This window comes from Carcharodon carcharias, chromosome 13 (assembly GCF_017639515.1).
Source record: "Carcharodon carcharias isolate sCarCar2 chromosome 13, sCarCar2.pri, whole genome shotgun sequence".
Lineage (NCBI taxonomy): Eukaryota > Metazoa > Chordata > Chondrichthyes > Lamniformes > Lamnidae > Carcharodon > Carcharodon carcharias.
The window spans coordinates 127,226,363-127,241,563 of record NC_054479.1 but is presented as its reverse complement, the minus strand read 5'-3'; the positions used below and the strand labels follow the sequence as shown (position 1 = coordinate 127,241,563).

The window sequence follows — 15,201 nt, the reverse complement described above, 5'->3', positions numbered from 1 at the left end:
TTAACAATATCAGCTAACATAGAAGCTAGGCAGGGAATTTGGTGAGAATAGGGTTAAAGGAGCAGGAGGTGGGTCTTAAGGGCGAGATGAGCTCAGAGAGGATATGAGGGGAGATGGGAGAGAAAGTAAAGAAGTTTAAGGCAGGGCGAAATTTTAGAGGAAGTTTAGCTTGGTGGGCTAGGAGAAATATGAAGGAAAAGCAGGACATATAGGACTTCATTCAAATTCAAGGTTGTTCTGAAATAAGATCAATGAGTGCATTCTGTAAGTTTACTTTGTAAAAACATTCTACATTCTGATCCAAGCTTTCTAAATCGATGCCCATCTTACCCACAACTCCATTTTAAACCCTCCAATTTTGATTCCTGCACCATCGGTAGCTATGCCTTTAGCTGCCTAGGCACTAAACTCTAGCATTCTCTCTGATCCTAGCTTTAAGTAAATAAACTGATTTGACTTTACATTAACAGAAAATCCATCATGTGTCGCACTGTAATTTGAAAGAACTTGCACTTCTATAGCATCTTTAACACAGTTAAAAAGTCTCAAGGTACTTCACAGGAGCTTGATCAAACGAGATATGACATTCTGCATGCAAGGAGATATTAGGACAGGTGACAAAATTTTTTTGACAGAGGGTTAGGCTTAAGAAGCGACTTAAAAGAGGAGAGGGAGGTACAAATGGTGTTCTGGATCTATCAGATGCAACTCATATCCAAACAATACAATAAATGAGCTAAGGGATTGATTTTTTGAATCAGCCAGTTTTTGGATATTGCTCCATAGATTGACCAATCAGACTGCTTTCATTCACAATTGTAAACCAGATATTTGAGTGGTTCATTAATCAACATATATATGTTCAGCATATATATCAACATATATATGTATCCATTCTGAAGAAGTTATACAGACTCGAAACGTTAACTGTATCCCTCTCCGTAGATGCTGTCAGACCTGCTGAGTTTTTCCAGCATTTTTTGTTTTCGTTTCAGAATCCCAGCATCTGCAGTATTTTGCCTTTATATACAACAAAAACAAAATTACCAGGAAAAACTCAGCAAGTCTGACAGCATCTACGGAGAGGGATACAATTAACGTTTCGAGTCCGAATGACTCTTCATCAGATGAAGAGTCATTCGGACTCGAAACATTAACTGTATCCCTCTCCACAGATGCTGTCAGACCTGCTGAGTTTTTCCAGGTAGTTTTGTTTTTGTTCTAGATTTCCAGCATCCGCAGTATTTTGCTTTTATTTTGCCTTTATATACATGTTTCACCAGTATAATCTGTTTGCAAAAAAAATGTGTAATTGTTTAAAATGGAATTTTAAAAAAGAATAGGTTGTTTTCACAGTCTGGTGTTAACTCTGTTCTGATGAAGAGTCATATGAACTCAAAATGTTAACTCTGTCTTCCTCTCCACAGATGCTGTCAGACCTGCTGAGTTTTTCCAGCTATTTTTGTTTTTGTTTGATTTCCAGCATCCGCAGTATTTTGGTTTTATCTGATGTAAACTCTGTTTCTCTCTCCACGAAGGCTGCCTGAGCAGCTGACTCTTTTGAGTATTTTATGTTTTTCTTTCAGAGTTGCAGCAACCAAATTTGCTTTTCATTTAACTGTTTTACTCACTCACTCTTACTTGTGAGATTCTATATGGAAGAATGCATATATATTTTGGCTGGGATTTCCACACTAACTCTAGCCCTTTGAGAAAGGTATTGCTGAATCCTGTGGATCCTCGTCATCAGTTTGCTGTGAGTCGTGGCTGAGTTGGTACTATTGATAGAATTAATCAGCAGACACTTCTTAGGTGGACACTCTTAATTTATTTACAAAGGTACTCAGCAGCAACTAAACATGTGCTTTCACTTCAAACTCTATCTCTACACTACTAACTACTGTCTACCAACTACTGAGGCAGCCCACGCTGCTCTCCTATTGGATACCAAGATCATGAGATCTTCCTTAATAACATTCTTCTTAAAGGTATATTACACATCCAATAAAACCATAATTACCACAAGTGTCAAAGACGGGAGGCCGGCAAAATAGTATGTGAAGGCACAGGGAGTGCGCCCAACACCTTCCTGCCACTATGCTATTGTGTCATTGCCAGGTAAGGCGGCAGACAGCCCACCCAACCTGAGCCCACTTGAGCCACTTACCTGGCCGGTTAAGGGCCTCTTCCTGTCTCTGCTGGCATTTTATCTGCGGCTGGAGGACCTGCTGCCATATGGGGAGACTGCCTGGTAAACCCTGGCAGCCTCCCAGTGAGCTCAGAGTGGGACTCCCATCTTTTGGTCCAATCTTTAGCCCATGAAGAAACCCCCTAGGCAGCAGTGCCTGTGCTCACAGCATTAATGCTGCCTGCCTTCAGTGATACCTGCTCCTCACTTGGGCTTGCCTGACTGGCCCCAGCTTCCCCAGACCGCACTTACCTTACTCTGAGGGTCATCAATGCATCCTTGTCCTCCAGGTGCAGTCCCAGCAGTGGCCATTATTCCTGGTGGCGGTGCTGAGCTGTCGGCTCTCTGTTTGGGCCAGCAGTTCATGGGGACATGCCGCTGTCCTTAATTAGATGGCAGCCCAGGCACCAGCCATTTAATTTGCTGCCGCCCATAAAATGCAGCCCTTGGCCAGCCAACCACCAAAACGGGAACACCCTCCCCGCTTTTGGCCCCAGAGGCCCACTGCCTCTGAAAAATTCTGATCTTTGTGTCTCAAGTGGAAAATGTTTTCATTCGTTTGCACTGATGCTGTATAGAGGAATCTTGTATTTTTCCATGAGTTAGGGTCTCTGCTCATTTCTAGTCACCAAACTTGTCCTATTTTTGGACTCCATCCCATTGTTTTTCAATGTGTTTAACAGAGGGGTTTCCACAGCAATGTTGGTCTGGCCTCAGCTGCAAGGTGTGGTTTCATGGTTGTTCTAACTTGCCCTCTCTAAGCACATTCAGATGAAGTACCGGTTACATAATTGTCAAAACAAAGATCAGCCTAATGTATGTTGGGTGTACAGGTAATGCATACTGCAATTCCAAATATATATTCCACGTTCCCCAAACAAGTCTAGGCAGGCCCTACGATTCCTTGATGTTTGCAGAAGGTAATCTGATCAATTGTTTACTTCAAACACAGTGTATGACACGTTGCATCACATGTGCTTTACTTTGTTATATAAATCTTATGTTGTTTATTCTGTGATTAGCACTCAGAGTTTAAGGTGAATCTCAGACCTAAGTACCACCACACCCAGCTAACAGTAAGTCATTTGGGGGTCATTTCAACTTGTCATTGGGTGAAAAATGTGTGATAGCAAATAAGTCACCCTCACCCTCGCCCTCTCTCCACTGAAGAAAATCAAATTGGATTAGTCTGTCACTAGTCAGTCATTCACCATGCATTCACCTTGAAATAACAAAAGAAAGAAAGACTGAAAAGATTGAATTTACATATCATCTTTCACAACCTCTGGATGTCCCAGAATGTTTTACAGTCAATTAAGTACCACCCTTGAAGTTTAGTCACTTGTCTTATTTCCAAGAAATGAGGCAGCCAATTTGCACACATCAAGCTCCCACAAAAAGCAGTATGATATTAACCAGATAATCTGCTTTAGTTATGTTTGTTGAGGGACTAATTTTGGCCAGGATTCTCTTGCTCCACTTTGAGATAGAGCTGTGGAGTATTTTGCATCCACATGGGAGGGCAGGTATAGCCTCATTTTAGGATCCTGAGGGGTCTTAACAGGGTGGATGTGGAGAGGATGTTTCCTCCAATGGGAGCATCCAGAACTGGAGGTCACTGTTTAAAAATAAGGGGTCGTTCATTTAAGACAGAGATGAGATTTTTTTCTCTCAGAGGGTCATGGGTCTTTGGAACTCTCTTTCTCAAAAGGCAGTAGAAGCAGAGCCTTTGGATATTTTTAAGGCAGAGGTAGATAGATTCTTGACATCCTTTCATCCCCTTGTTTATTTGGGGTAGGCAGGAGGTTACAATCAGGTCAGCCATGAAGTTATTGAATGGTGAAGCAGGCTTGAGGGGCCAAGTGGCCCACTCCTTCTCCCAGTTCACATATGTTAACATCACATCCAAAGGATGGCACCTGCTTTCAGTGCATCAGCACTCCCTCAGTGCTGCACTGCAGCATCAACCCAGATTGAGTATTTTGGTCTCTAGTGTGGGATTTGAACCCACATCTTTCTGACTGATAGGCAAGAATGCTATCAACTGAGCCATATCTGACACCTATCAAATATCATAAAGGTATTGGTGTGAGAACTTGAACTGTCACACTGGTTTAGGCAAGTCTTCTTTTAAAGTTATAGCCAAGGCACATTCTGAAGATGCAGTGGTTTGGTGGGTGGCCATTACTTAATATCTGAGATAGTGGGAGAATATTCCAATTTTCTGATTTAACATACTCTACTCAATGTGGACAAAAGCTCACCATAATAGTCTTTTTATTAAAGGAGGCAATGAAGTAGCAGCAGCCACCTACTCAAGGATAAAGCTCTCTTGTCCCAATTCTCATTTCTTCAGCATCTGTCTTTAGTTTTGGATTGTCTGCATACAAAAGGGCAAAATTGAATCCTCTTCAGCCAGAAATGCCAAGTGGATAATCTATCGCTGCCTCCTCCTGAGGTCCCCATATCACAGATGCCAGTCTACTCTCTCTCTCTCTCTTCAGGTACCCTGCCCTCTAAAAGGGCATTGATGACCATGGACTCCATGTGTGGGTCGATGGCTATGCTTGGAAGGTGCTGCACTGGTTTTCCATTGTCCTCTACCAGGTCTGGCTGACCAGGAGATTCTTCTATTTTTATCACCTGCCATTGGCATATTGGAACGATTTACAGGTGGACAACTAACCTGATTGCCATGTTCTGAACACAACTCCCATGGTCATCAAGTCCTGGAGAAGCCCAGAGCTTCTGGTCAGGAAGCTACCATTACACCACAAGACATCACCAACCAACCCCGCCCCCCCCCAACCCCCTTGCCAGTCTTCAGCCAATTCAATTCACTTTACGTGATGTCAAGGAAAGACTGAAGGCTCTGCAGACAGCAAAGGCAATGAGCCACAATAACATCCTGGGTCTAATGCTTAAGACTTGTGCTCCTGAACTAGCTGCATCCCTAGTCAAGCTGTTCCAGCATAGTTCCATCATTGGAATCTAGCTGCCAAAGTGGAATATTGCCCAGGTATATCCTGATCACCAAAAGCAGGACAACTCCGTGCTGGCCGATTAGTGCCCTACCAGTCTACTCACAATTGTCAGCAAACTGATGGAAGGTGTCATTGACAGTGCTATCAAGCAGCACTTACTCACCAAAGTCCTGGTCACTGATGCTCAGTTTGGGTTCGATCAGGTCTATTTGGCTCCTGACATCATTACAATCTTGGCTCAAAGATAAACAAGAGAATTAAATTCCAGAGATGAGGGCAAAGTGACTGCCCTAGGCATGAAGACAGTATTTATCTGAGTGTGGCGTCAAGGAACCTTGGTAAACTTATATTCAATGGGAACAGGGAGAAAACTCTCCACTGATTGGAGTCATACATAGCAAAACGGAAGTTGGTTGTGGTTCTTGGAGACCAATCATCTCAGTCCCAGGACATCGCTGTAGGAGTTCCTTAAGGTAGTGTCCTAGGCTTAAACATCTTTAGCTGCTTTATCAGTGACCTTCCCTCCATCATAAGCCAGAAGTGATGATGTTCACTGATGATAGCACAGTGTTCAGTTCTACTTCAGATAGTGAAACAATCTGGAGCTTGCATGCTCCAGAACCTGAACAACAGTCAACCTTGGGCTGACAAGTGGCAAGTAACATTCATGCCACATAAGTTCCAGGCAATTACCATCTCCAACAAGAGAGAAACTAACGATCTCACCATGACATTCAATAGCATTACCATTACTGAATCTCCCTGAATCAAAATCCTGGGGATCACCATTGACCAGAAAATTAACTTGGCCAGCCATATACAAATACTGTGCTTGCAAGAGCAGGTCAGAGGCTAGGAATTCTGTGGCAAGTAACTCATCTTCTGACACACCAAAGCCTGTCTCCACCATCTCCAAGGAGAAAGTCAGGAGTATAACAAGATACTCTCTACTTGCCTGGATGAGTACAGCTCCAACAACACTCAAGAAGCTTGACACCATCCAGGACAAAGCAGCCTGCTTGATCAGCACCCCATTCACCACCTTAGCATTCACTTTCACTGCCACTGATGCACATTGGCAACGGTGTATACCATCTACAAGATGCACTGCAGCAACTTGCCAAGTCTCCCTCAACAGCACCTTCCAAATCTTCAACCTCTACTGCCTAGAAGGACAAGGGCAGCAGATACATGGGAACACCACCACATGCAAGTTCCCCTCCAAGTCACACACCATTTTAACTTGGAAATACATCACCATTCCTTCACTGTCACTGGGTCAAAATCCTGGAACGCCCTCCTGAACAGCACTATGCGTGTACCTACAATGCACTTACCACACCACTTCAAGAAGGTGGATCACCACCACCTTCTCAAGGACAATTAGGGACAACAATCAGTCCATGAATGAATAAAACAGAACAGATTATCAGTTATCAACATCAGTCCTCTCACCAAATCCAGTTCACTTGGACACTCCAAATCCCCAATGGACATTGTACCCCAGCAACTGTCCACATTTGCACATTGACACTCTCTTCTTCAACCTCCCACTTTATGTTGGCATTCTGCTCCCCCTCCAAAATAGTTAAGCTGGCCACTTCCAATGTACTCCATGCATGCTGGTACTCTTCCCATGCCACTATGTGCATAATGACTTGTTCCATCTCAGTTGTGCTCTCAGTTAACCTTAAGAGTTCTCCTTCCCCATCCTAAAGCACTTTCCCAGCTACTTTTCTCTTCTCCCAAAGTATTGCTGCTGCCAGCTTCTCTCCTCTTTGGCCAAGCTCTATCACCTCTTCTAATATATGTGGCTTGGTGCCTATTTTATTTCATAACCACCCCTCCAAAGTGCCTTGAAATATTTTTACCATTAAAAAGCTATATATAAATGCAAGTTGTTTGCTGTTGTCTCACTTTATGTCACATCAGCAGATTTCAGCGCATTGGGCAACTCAAGAGGTGCAGGTTAAACTGGGAGTTTCCCAGCTCTCAGTGATTGGATGAGAGTGGAGTATAAGAAGCTGCTATCTGGGTTGTTTGTTCCTTTTCACTGCTGGTGTCTCCCCTTCGAGGGGGATGATTCCTGCCATTCTATTTTCTTTCTAAGTTAAGAGCGCTGATCAACTGGGTCCTTATTACGGGAGTTTCTCTGACTCTCTCTCTCTTGTTCCTTGAGTCTCTTCCTTTATGGAGTACTTCCCATATAGTTTCCATGGGGAGGGGAGAAAGCTGATTATCAGGGTTCCAATTTCAACAAAAGCCCTGGAGAAATTGTGTCATTTATCTGGAGTTTGTGCTTCCTCTCTTTTTCCCAGTTTCCTCTCTCTCAGAGATTACAATAAAATCTAGTTGGAACAGGAATAGGCCGTTTAACACCTTGAGACTGTTCCACCATCCAGTTAGAATATTGCTGATCAGTACTCTCACTCCACTTATCCATCCTTGCCCCATATCCCTAGATACTCTTAACTCAACAAGTCTCTTCAAAGATTTTGTGTCTCACTCCCTTTCTCATCTCTCTGTCTCTTTCTCACCCTGTCTATGTCTCGCTCTCTCTCTGTGGCTCTCTGCCTCCCTCTTTTTTCTTTTTCTGACTTGGTTTCTCTCTCTCCTCTCTTTGTATCTCTCTGTTTTTCTTTTGTATCTAAGTGTTGCTAAATGTTTTAAGCAGTGTAGTCATCCTTAGCTGACCTGCTGAGTATTTCCATCATTTTCTGGTTTTATTTCAGATATCCAGCATCTACGACATTTTACTTCTGTACAGTAGTCCTCCTAGTTGTTTTGTGCCATGTTACTGAGTGTAAACAGAAATGGGACGACTGTTGTGATGATGTTATTGGCAAATTAATGATTGATCTGAAGTTCTAGTTTTACTTCTGCTCAAGCCTCCCCTTGCATCAGTGTTATGATATTTAAATAACCTGCTTCTGTGTGTGTGATGGGTGTGGCGTTTGTAGATTCATATCTCTTTATGTTGTAGACTAGTTTCCATGGCCAGGCTGTGGGTGGTAATTTATTGCAAAGTGTAGAAAGGTATCAAAGATCATCCTGGCTATACTTCCCAATTTGGAGATGTTTCATTAGTGACTGAAGGAAAGGATAAACTTTTGGATTCTTGCTCATTTCCAAAGTTGATCATATGAGCCAGAAGGTAGAATGAGAGGAGAAGCATAACAAATTGAAACGCTTTTGGATTGGAGAACTTGGGGTAATTGGGTTAGAGGTGAAGGAGCTGAAAATCCATCAAAGTTGCATTGTGTTGACCTGGGGTCTCTTAATCACCTTTACTATCCTGAGTGCCCAACCCACCAGGGAGACATCCAGGGCACCCACTGGTATAGGGTTGCCAACCCTCCAGGATTACCCTGGAGTTTCCAGAACATTTTCATTTACTTGCTATAAAACTTATTGGAGAAACGTTTTTAAAAAGAAACAAAAAGTTGTTTAATTGGGCTGGGCAGTTGGAAACTGTTGGTCATTTGGTAAAACCTCCAGGAATTTGTCGAAACCATTGGCGGGGTTGTTGGTTCCCAACTTCTGGAAACATCTTTATACGCCCCCCTTTATGGGAGAGTAAAAAAAAACTTAGGTAATTTTTTTTTTAATTTTCAGTGGTTGAGGTTGTATCCTTGGTTTGAACCCCAAGGTGGTCATGGTCATGTCAACATGTTGCATCAGGCATACCAGTCATCAATGACTTTCTGGGGACATGAGCTCCAGGCACTGAGGGGCTCTGGATTTATTAAAGGTAGGCAGTGCCTCCAGCCATTAAAAGACCTGCAGAAGTCTTGACATGAAGTCAGTGTAAGGGTTAATAAATAAACATGTACTCAGGGCTTAGCCATGTCTCAGTGGATAGCAATCTCATCTGTGTCAGGATATGGTTTCAAGTGTTAGACTTGGAATCGTTGTGCAGGTTGACCCTCCCAGTGCAGTATCAAGGGAGAACAGTGGTGTTAGGGATGCTGTATTCATGAAGGGGCTTTCATGGAATCATAGGATGGTTATAGCACAGAAGGCCATGACATGATGTCTGTGTTGGTTCTCCAAAGGAACAATTCACATTGTGCCATTCCTCTGCCTTCTCCCCATAGCCCTTCATGTTCTTCCTTTTCAGATAATAATCCAACTCCCTCTTAAATGCTTGGATTAAACCTGCCTCCACCACCTTCTCAGTGCATTCCAAATCCTAACAACTCACTGCACCGACAAAGCTTTTCTTCATGTTGCCATTGCTGCTTTTGTCAATTATCTTAAATCTGTGTCCTCTGGCTCTCAATTTTCCCACCAATGAGAATAGTTTCTCCCTATCAACTCTGTCCAGGGGGCCTCCCATGATTTTGAATACCTCCACCAAATCTCCTCTCCATGGAGAACAGTCCCAACTTCTCCAATCTATCTATGTAACTGATTATTCCTCATCCTGGAACCATTCTCGTGAATCTTTTCTGTATCCTTTCTAATTCCTTCACATCTTTCTAAAGTGTGATGCCTATAATTGAATGCAATACTTAATTTGAGGCCAAGCTAGTGTTTTATACAGGTTTAACATAACTTTATGCTTTTGTGCTCTATGCCCCTATTAATAAAGCCCAGGATACCGTATGCTTTATTACCCACTCTCTCAATCTGTCCTGCCACCTTCAATGATTTATGCACATATACACCTCTGTTTCTGCACCCCCTTAAGAATTGTACCCTTTATTTTATATTGTCACTCTGTGTTCTTCTTACCAAAATGAATCACTTCAACTTTGCTGCATTAAATTTCATCTGCCACTTGTCTGACCATTTCACCAACCTGTCTGTCCTTTTGAAGATCTACACTACTCTTCTCACGGTTCACAACACTTACCAAGTTTTGTATTGTCTATAAATTTTGAAATTGTGCCCTGTACATCAAAGTCTGGGTCACTAATATATATATCAGGAAGTGCAGTTGTCCTAATACTGACCCCTGGAGAACTCCACTATGTTTTAAATTGAGGCCCTGCCCATATGTCCTCTCAAGTGAATGTTAAAGATCCCATGGCATTATATTAAAGGAGAGCAGAAGCATTATCCCCAGTGTCCAGGCCAATATTTAACCCTCAGCCAACATCTCAAACTGGTTATCTCGCCATTTCTCTCCTTGCCGTTTGTAGGATCTTGCTGTGCACAGGTTAGCTGCTGTATTTCCTAGATAACAACAGTGACCATACTTTAAAACAATGATTCAGCATAATATCACCTAATTCATTGTAAAGTGCTTTGGGACAACCTGAGATTGTGAAAAGTATTATATAAATGCAAGTCTTTCTACTACTGACCAATTTTTTCTTACCTGGTCTTGTTTCTTCCCTTTTCCCAGGGATGCCAATCGGTGCCCCAGATGATCTTGCTTGCAGTAGTTAATTATTGTAACTCCAAGGTAAGTACTTTAATTACAACCTAGCTGGGTCTACAGTGCAATTAATAAATTATTCTAAGGGTTGGGGGAGTTATAAGCCATATAACTTTGTAATTTGGAATTGTTCCCAGATTTCCAGAAGTAATTCATTTTGGTAGGAGAATTGATGAGAGGCGATAAATACTAATTGGGGCAATTTTAAAGAGTATGGAGGAACAGGGTGTACATACATAAATCTCTGAAGGTGACAGAACAGTTGCAAAGGCTGTTAAAATGACATATGGAGTTATTGGCCTTTGTTATTTAACCTAAAATGCCAAAGGTGCTTTATCATAAGGGGTGAGAGACAGTGGGATGTTTGTGGTTAAATCACACATGGAGAGTTATTGATGATGAGTTCCATGTCCTCAGGAATTATACAACTATTTCAATACTTAAGGAATGCATGTTCTCTGTCATGTTGACATATCTCCCCATATTCCACTTAAGTCTGCTAGTAATTCAAAACCCAATCAACTCTGCATTCTTTCTTCAACTCTGTATTATTGTTTTGAGAAGTTCCATTAGTACCCGATAGAAAATTAGGTGAAAATCAAAGGTTTTGCAAGATGTTGCAATTTTTGTAGCTTGGGAAGGATGGGGCGGTAGGGTTGGGGCATGTGGACTGGAGGAGAGGGGTGTTGGGTTGACAACTGGGCATGTGGGAAATTTTCTTTGGTCTTTGTAGCTTATTAAATTCCTGACAGATGTGAGAACTATCTGATTAGAAATGAAATTAGACAATTGAGATTGTTCAGTAATGAAATTAGACTCTTCAAAGATTGGTTAGGAATGAGATTAGGATTGGTTAGGATTGAAATGGGAAACTATTGCAACTGGTTGGGTGTGAGTTGGACATTATAGGAATAGGTGCACACTAAAATGATCAAACACTCTGGAGGATACATTGGTGTCTTTGCTGACAGAGGCAGTGAACAAGTGTGGAAGGGAATAGGCCAGGTTTAAATTGTTGAGACGTAGGAATGAATGAATTATTGGCACTTTAGGCATCAGGAAGTATTAATGCAGAACTTGTTCTCATGATATCGTAGATTGTCCATGGTCTGTGGAAGGAACAAGATTAATGAGTTGAGAGGTATTTTCTCATTTCATGATATTGATGTGATTCTTTGGCAGGAGAAGAGAATTCCTGTCTAAGGCAGAGCCACTAGTGTGCCAGGGCACTTGTGTGATGAACAGATTGATCGGATATATCTGGAGAGTGAAAGTGTTGAAGCCAAGCATTTCAAGGCAATAAAAAGTTGCCTGATTATTTGGCTTTAGTGCAGCGAAGGAAAATAAGGACTGAAGGAGCAAGACTCAGTACTCAAGAGCAACACAGCTAACAACCATGCAACCAAAGCAAGGAACAAAAACAAAGAAGTTTACGTCTATGCAATTTGAAGCATAAACAAATGAAATGTATGAAATATTTTAAATTTTTTAAATTTGTTTTCTTCGCTTCAGGTTGTCTGTATTGCTTGGTTAGCTGAGATGGGGACTCAGCAGGGAAAAACTAATTCCCCCTTGCAATATTTTTACAAGGTTGTACGCATAATTTCTGTCTAACTAAAACTCAATAAAAATAGCAAAATCTTGAATAAATATCAATTGTTTTGTCCCTTTTGTGTTTCCAATATAATCATCTTCTAATAACACACATTAATCAAAAATACAATGTTCTAGTAACTTTTTCAACACCATCACCCCCATGTTAGCCCCCATGTCACTCATCACTCTGACGTAAACAGAAAATTGGCCATTCCCTCATCACTGATGGATCAAAATCTCTGAATAACCTATTTAACATCACTGTAGGTGTGCCTTCAACAGCCAAACTGAAAAGAAGCAAGGCATGAGATAGCACAGTTATACAGATATTTATCAAGTGACAAGGCCACTCAGTAGAGTGTATATCTCCATCGAGCTATGTTAACTCAATGTTATTACAATTACACAGCTCTTCCGTGAGGATTTTCCCTGCCTAGTAGATGCTCTCTAAATACAAAACAGAAAAAATAAGAATTTGGCTTCAGGCCAATCCACATCCAACGACCTGCTCTGAAAACCCCTGCTTGCATTTTGGCTGCTGTTATGATCCCAGCTGGTGTCACTACTGGACAAGTCAGATCCCTGAATGGAACCTGGCTTGATAGATCCAAACTTTTTTTTTTTGTTTAGAAACGTGGAGGGCAGCCACATGAGTCTGCTGATGAATTTTTAACAAAAGAATAAAACATTTATTAAGCAAGAAAAAAAACAATATTACACTACTCCTTCACCCAAAACCATACCTTTACAGATATGTACAGACTCGTAAGGATAACACATTATAAAATCTATCTTACACTAATGTTCACAGTAAGTATACAGTCCATGTAAACCAATAGATGGCCTGTGGTCAGACACCCCACAATATAGTGACTGATGCCACCCGAAGCAGATTCTTTGGATTCTTTAACAAAACCCCAAGGGACTCATTACACCATGGGCCAAACAATCTGACTGAACTCTGTCTTTCGCACAAAGATTTCCAATCTTCTAGCTTCTCGCAAGCCCATCTTGTTCCAAGTTTGCTCCCTGCATCTGTGTCTCTTTAATTCGGAGCGTTTTTCTCTGCTCCTCACTTAACAGGACCTTTTCCAGATTCTTATTCTTTTCCTTTGACTAGAAGGTCTTCTTGGGACCCCTTTCTGTCCCATTCCCCTGCTTTGGAACCTTTCTTCTTTGATCTGAGACCTTTCTGCCTTCATCCAGTGGTATCCACATACCAAACTGAACTAAAACTGCTTTCTGTTTTTCCCTGTGTCTCTGTGGATCTCTCCATCTGGACCGCTGTTAGTAGGCAACAGCACAGTTTTTTTACAATGTGTTTGTTTTAACCCCCTTCGGTATCCCAGCTCTTCACTTCAAGAGTCGTAAAACCTCATTAAAATGCAGGTATGCAAACAGGGCCTCAGATTTGCTCCATCTCACAGAGAAAAACTTTAAATGAAACTAGCCCCAGGTTTCACCTTTTAACACAAATTTTAAAAAGATATAAATTAAACTAAAATCTATATCTAGCTCCTAACACATCTGTGACAAATTCCAAGACAGCAACTGAGATGATCCACAACATGCTAAAACAACAATATTCTAAATAAAATGATCCACAACATTCTTAAAAAAAAAAGTCAATTCACCCCATCTCCCAATGTTAATGGATCCTTTAAAAAATTCTAGGATCAGGATCTACATTTTTACCAAAAACGAATCAGTTCTTCCTTGGGCAAAATTGGCCATATCGTATTTGTGTACCAGGTTTCATTGAAATCCGTTCGCTAGGTTTAGAGATATATTGTTTACAGAGTAATAAGGACAAAATCATTAACTCTGCACACCTTCAGTGGCTGAGATAATAACCAGAACTTTCTGGCCCTGTTGGCATCAGGTGTCATGGCGGGTGGCGGCGGGGGAGACAATATGGCAAGAAGGTCAAAAATTGGTTTCCTGCCATCATGAAACCAGTTTGCGATCATCTGCTCCACCTGTCAATGGTGGCAATGGTGGACTGTGTTTCCCGCTGCCACACATCGGGAGCCTATTTTCAATACTTTAGCATCTCATTATAAGCCCTGCTTGCCAAAATCATCCCTCCACACTAGATCATCCGGACACATTGGCATGATTGTACTTTGATATGTCCCACAATTGTACATAAGCGACCTACACCTGGCAAGCTGCACTCCACTTGGGATTTCGAGGCTTGTTTACCTTCCTTGCTTCAGGCAGTACCTGTGGTCATCAGCACCAAGTTTTTTAGGCAGCACCATATCACTTTTAGAGGGGCTCATGGAAAGGTTCTGCCTACTACACCAGCCATAAGGCAGGGGGTGGCTTTACAATGGATGCAGAGCTAGGGCTTGCTCGGAGAACTGGGAGAAGTGGCCTCAGGCAAGGGAGGAGGCTGCAGGGTGAGGGCCATACTGGGAAAGTGGGGTATCCCAGGGTGTGTGCAAAGGTACATGTTGATCTGTACAAGTGGCCTCAAGATGGTGAGGAGGCAGTCTCCAGAGGAAATGAAGCCAGATAGAAATGTCACGGTGTGTGTGAGAGAGTGAGTGGTGATGTCCCTTGAGCTGGCTGTGAGTGAGATGCCAATGAATGTGAGATGGCCTTGTGAGTATGTGAGTTTAGACTGATAAGATGGTTGCCTTACCCTGGTGGCACAGCTGAGATCATTCATCTGTCTTCTGCATTGGATGGCTGACCACTTGTGTGCAACATTGGCATCTGACCACTTCTCACCGCCTCCCAAGCCAGAGTGGTGAGGCTGATGGAACTCCTTCGACCACAACGGGGGTAGAGGACATCATGGTGGGTCTCTGCGGCATCCAGAAGAGATCCGTCACTGAATCAGGGGACTGCACTCTTCTTGGCTCATGAGGCCATATCTTCACCGGAGCAGTCCTGAGCTGCAAGCATTGATAAGAATGCGCGCGGCAGCAGTTTAAATATGATGCCCTGTGTGAGGAAGTAGCGAGGCACCGGCATGGCAGACAAATCGGAGGCCGCCTGCCAGCAAGATGGCGTGTTTCCTGTGGTCGCATAACTAA

The 15,201-nt window shown here is 42.3% G+C and overlaps 1 long non-coding RNA gene across 1 annotated transcript; it reads left to right on the top strand.

Annotated features, from left to right (window-relative positions):
* The first annotated feature begins 2,036 nt into the window (after positions 1–2,036).
* On the top strand, positions 2,037–12,174 carry LOC121285523. The gene is made up of 3 exons (XR_005944706.1): positions 2,037–2,118; positions 10,526–10,585; positions 11,741–12,174. It is a non-coding gene; the product is annotated as an uncharacterized LOC121285523 (long non-coding RNA).
* Positions 12,175–15,201: the final 3,027 nt, after the last annotated feature.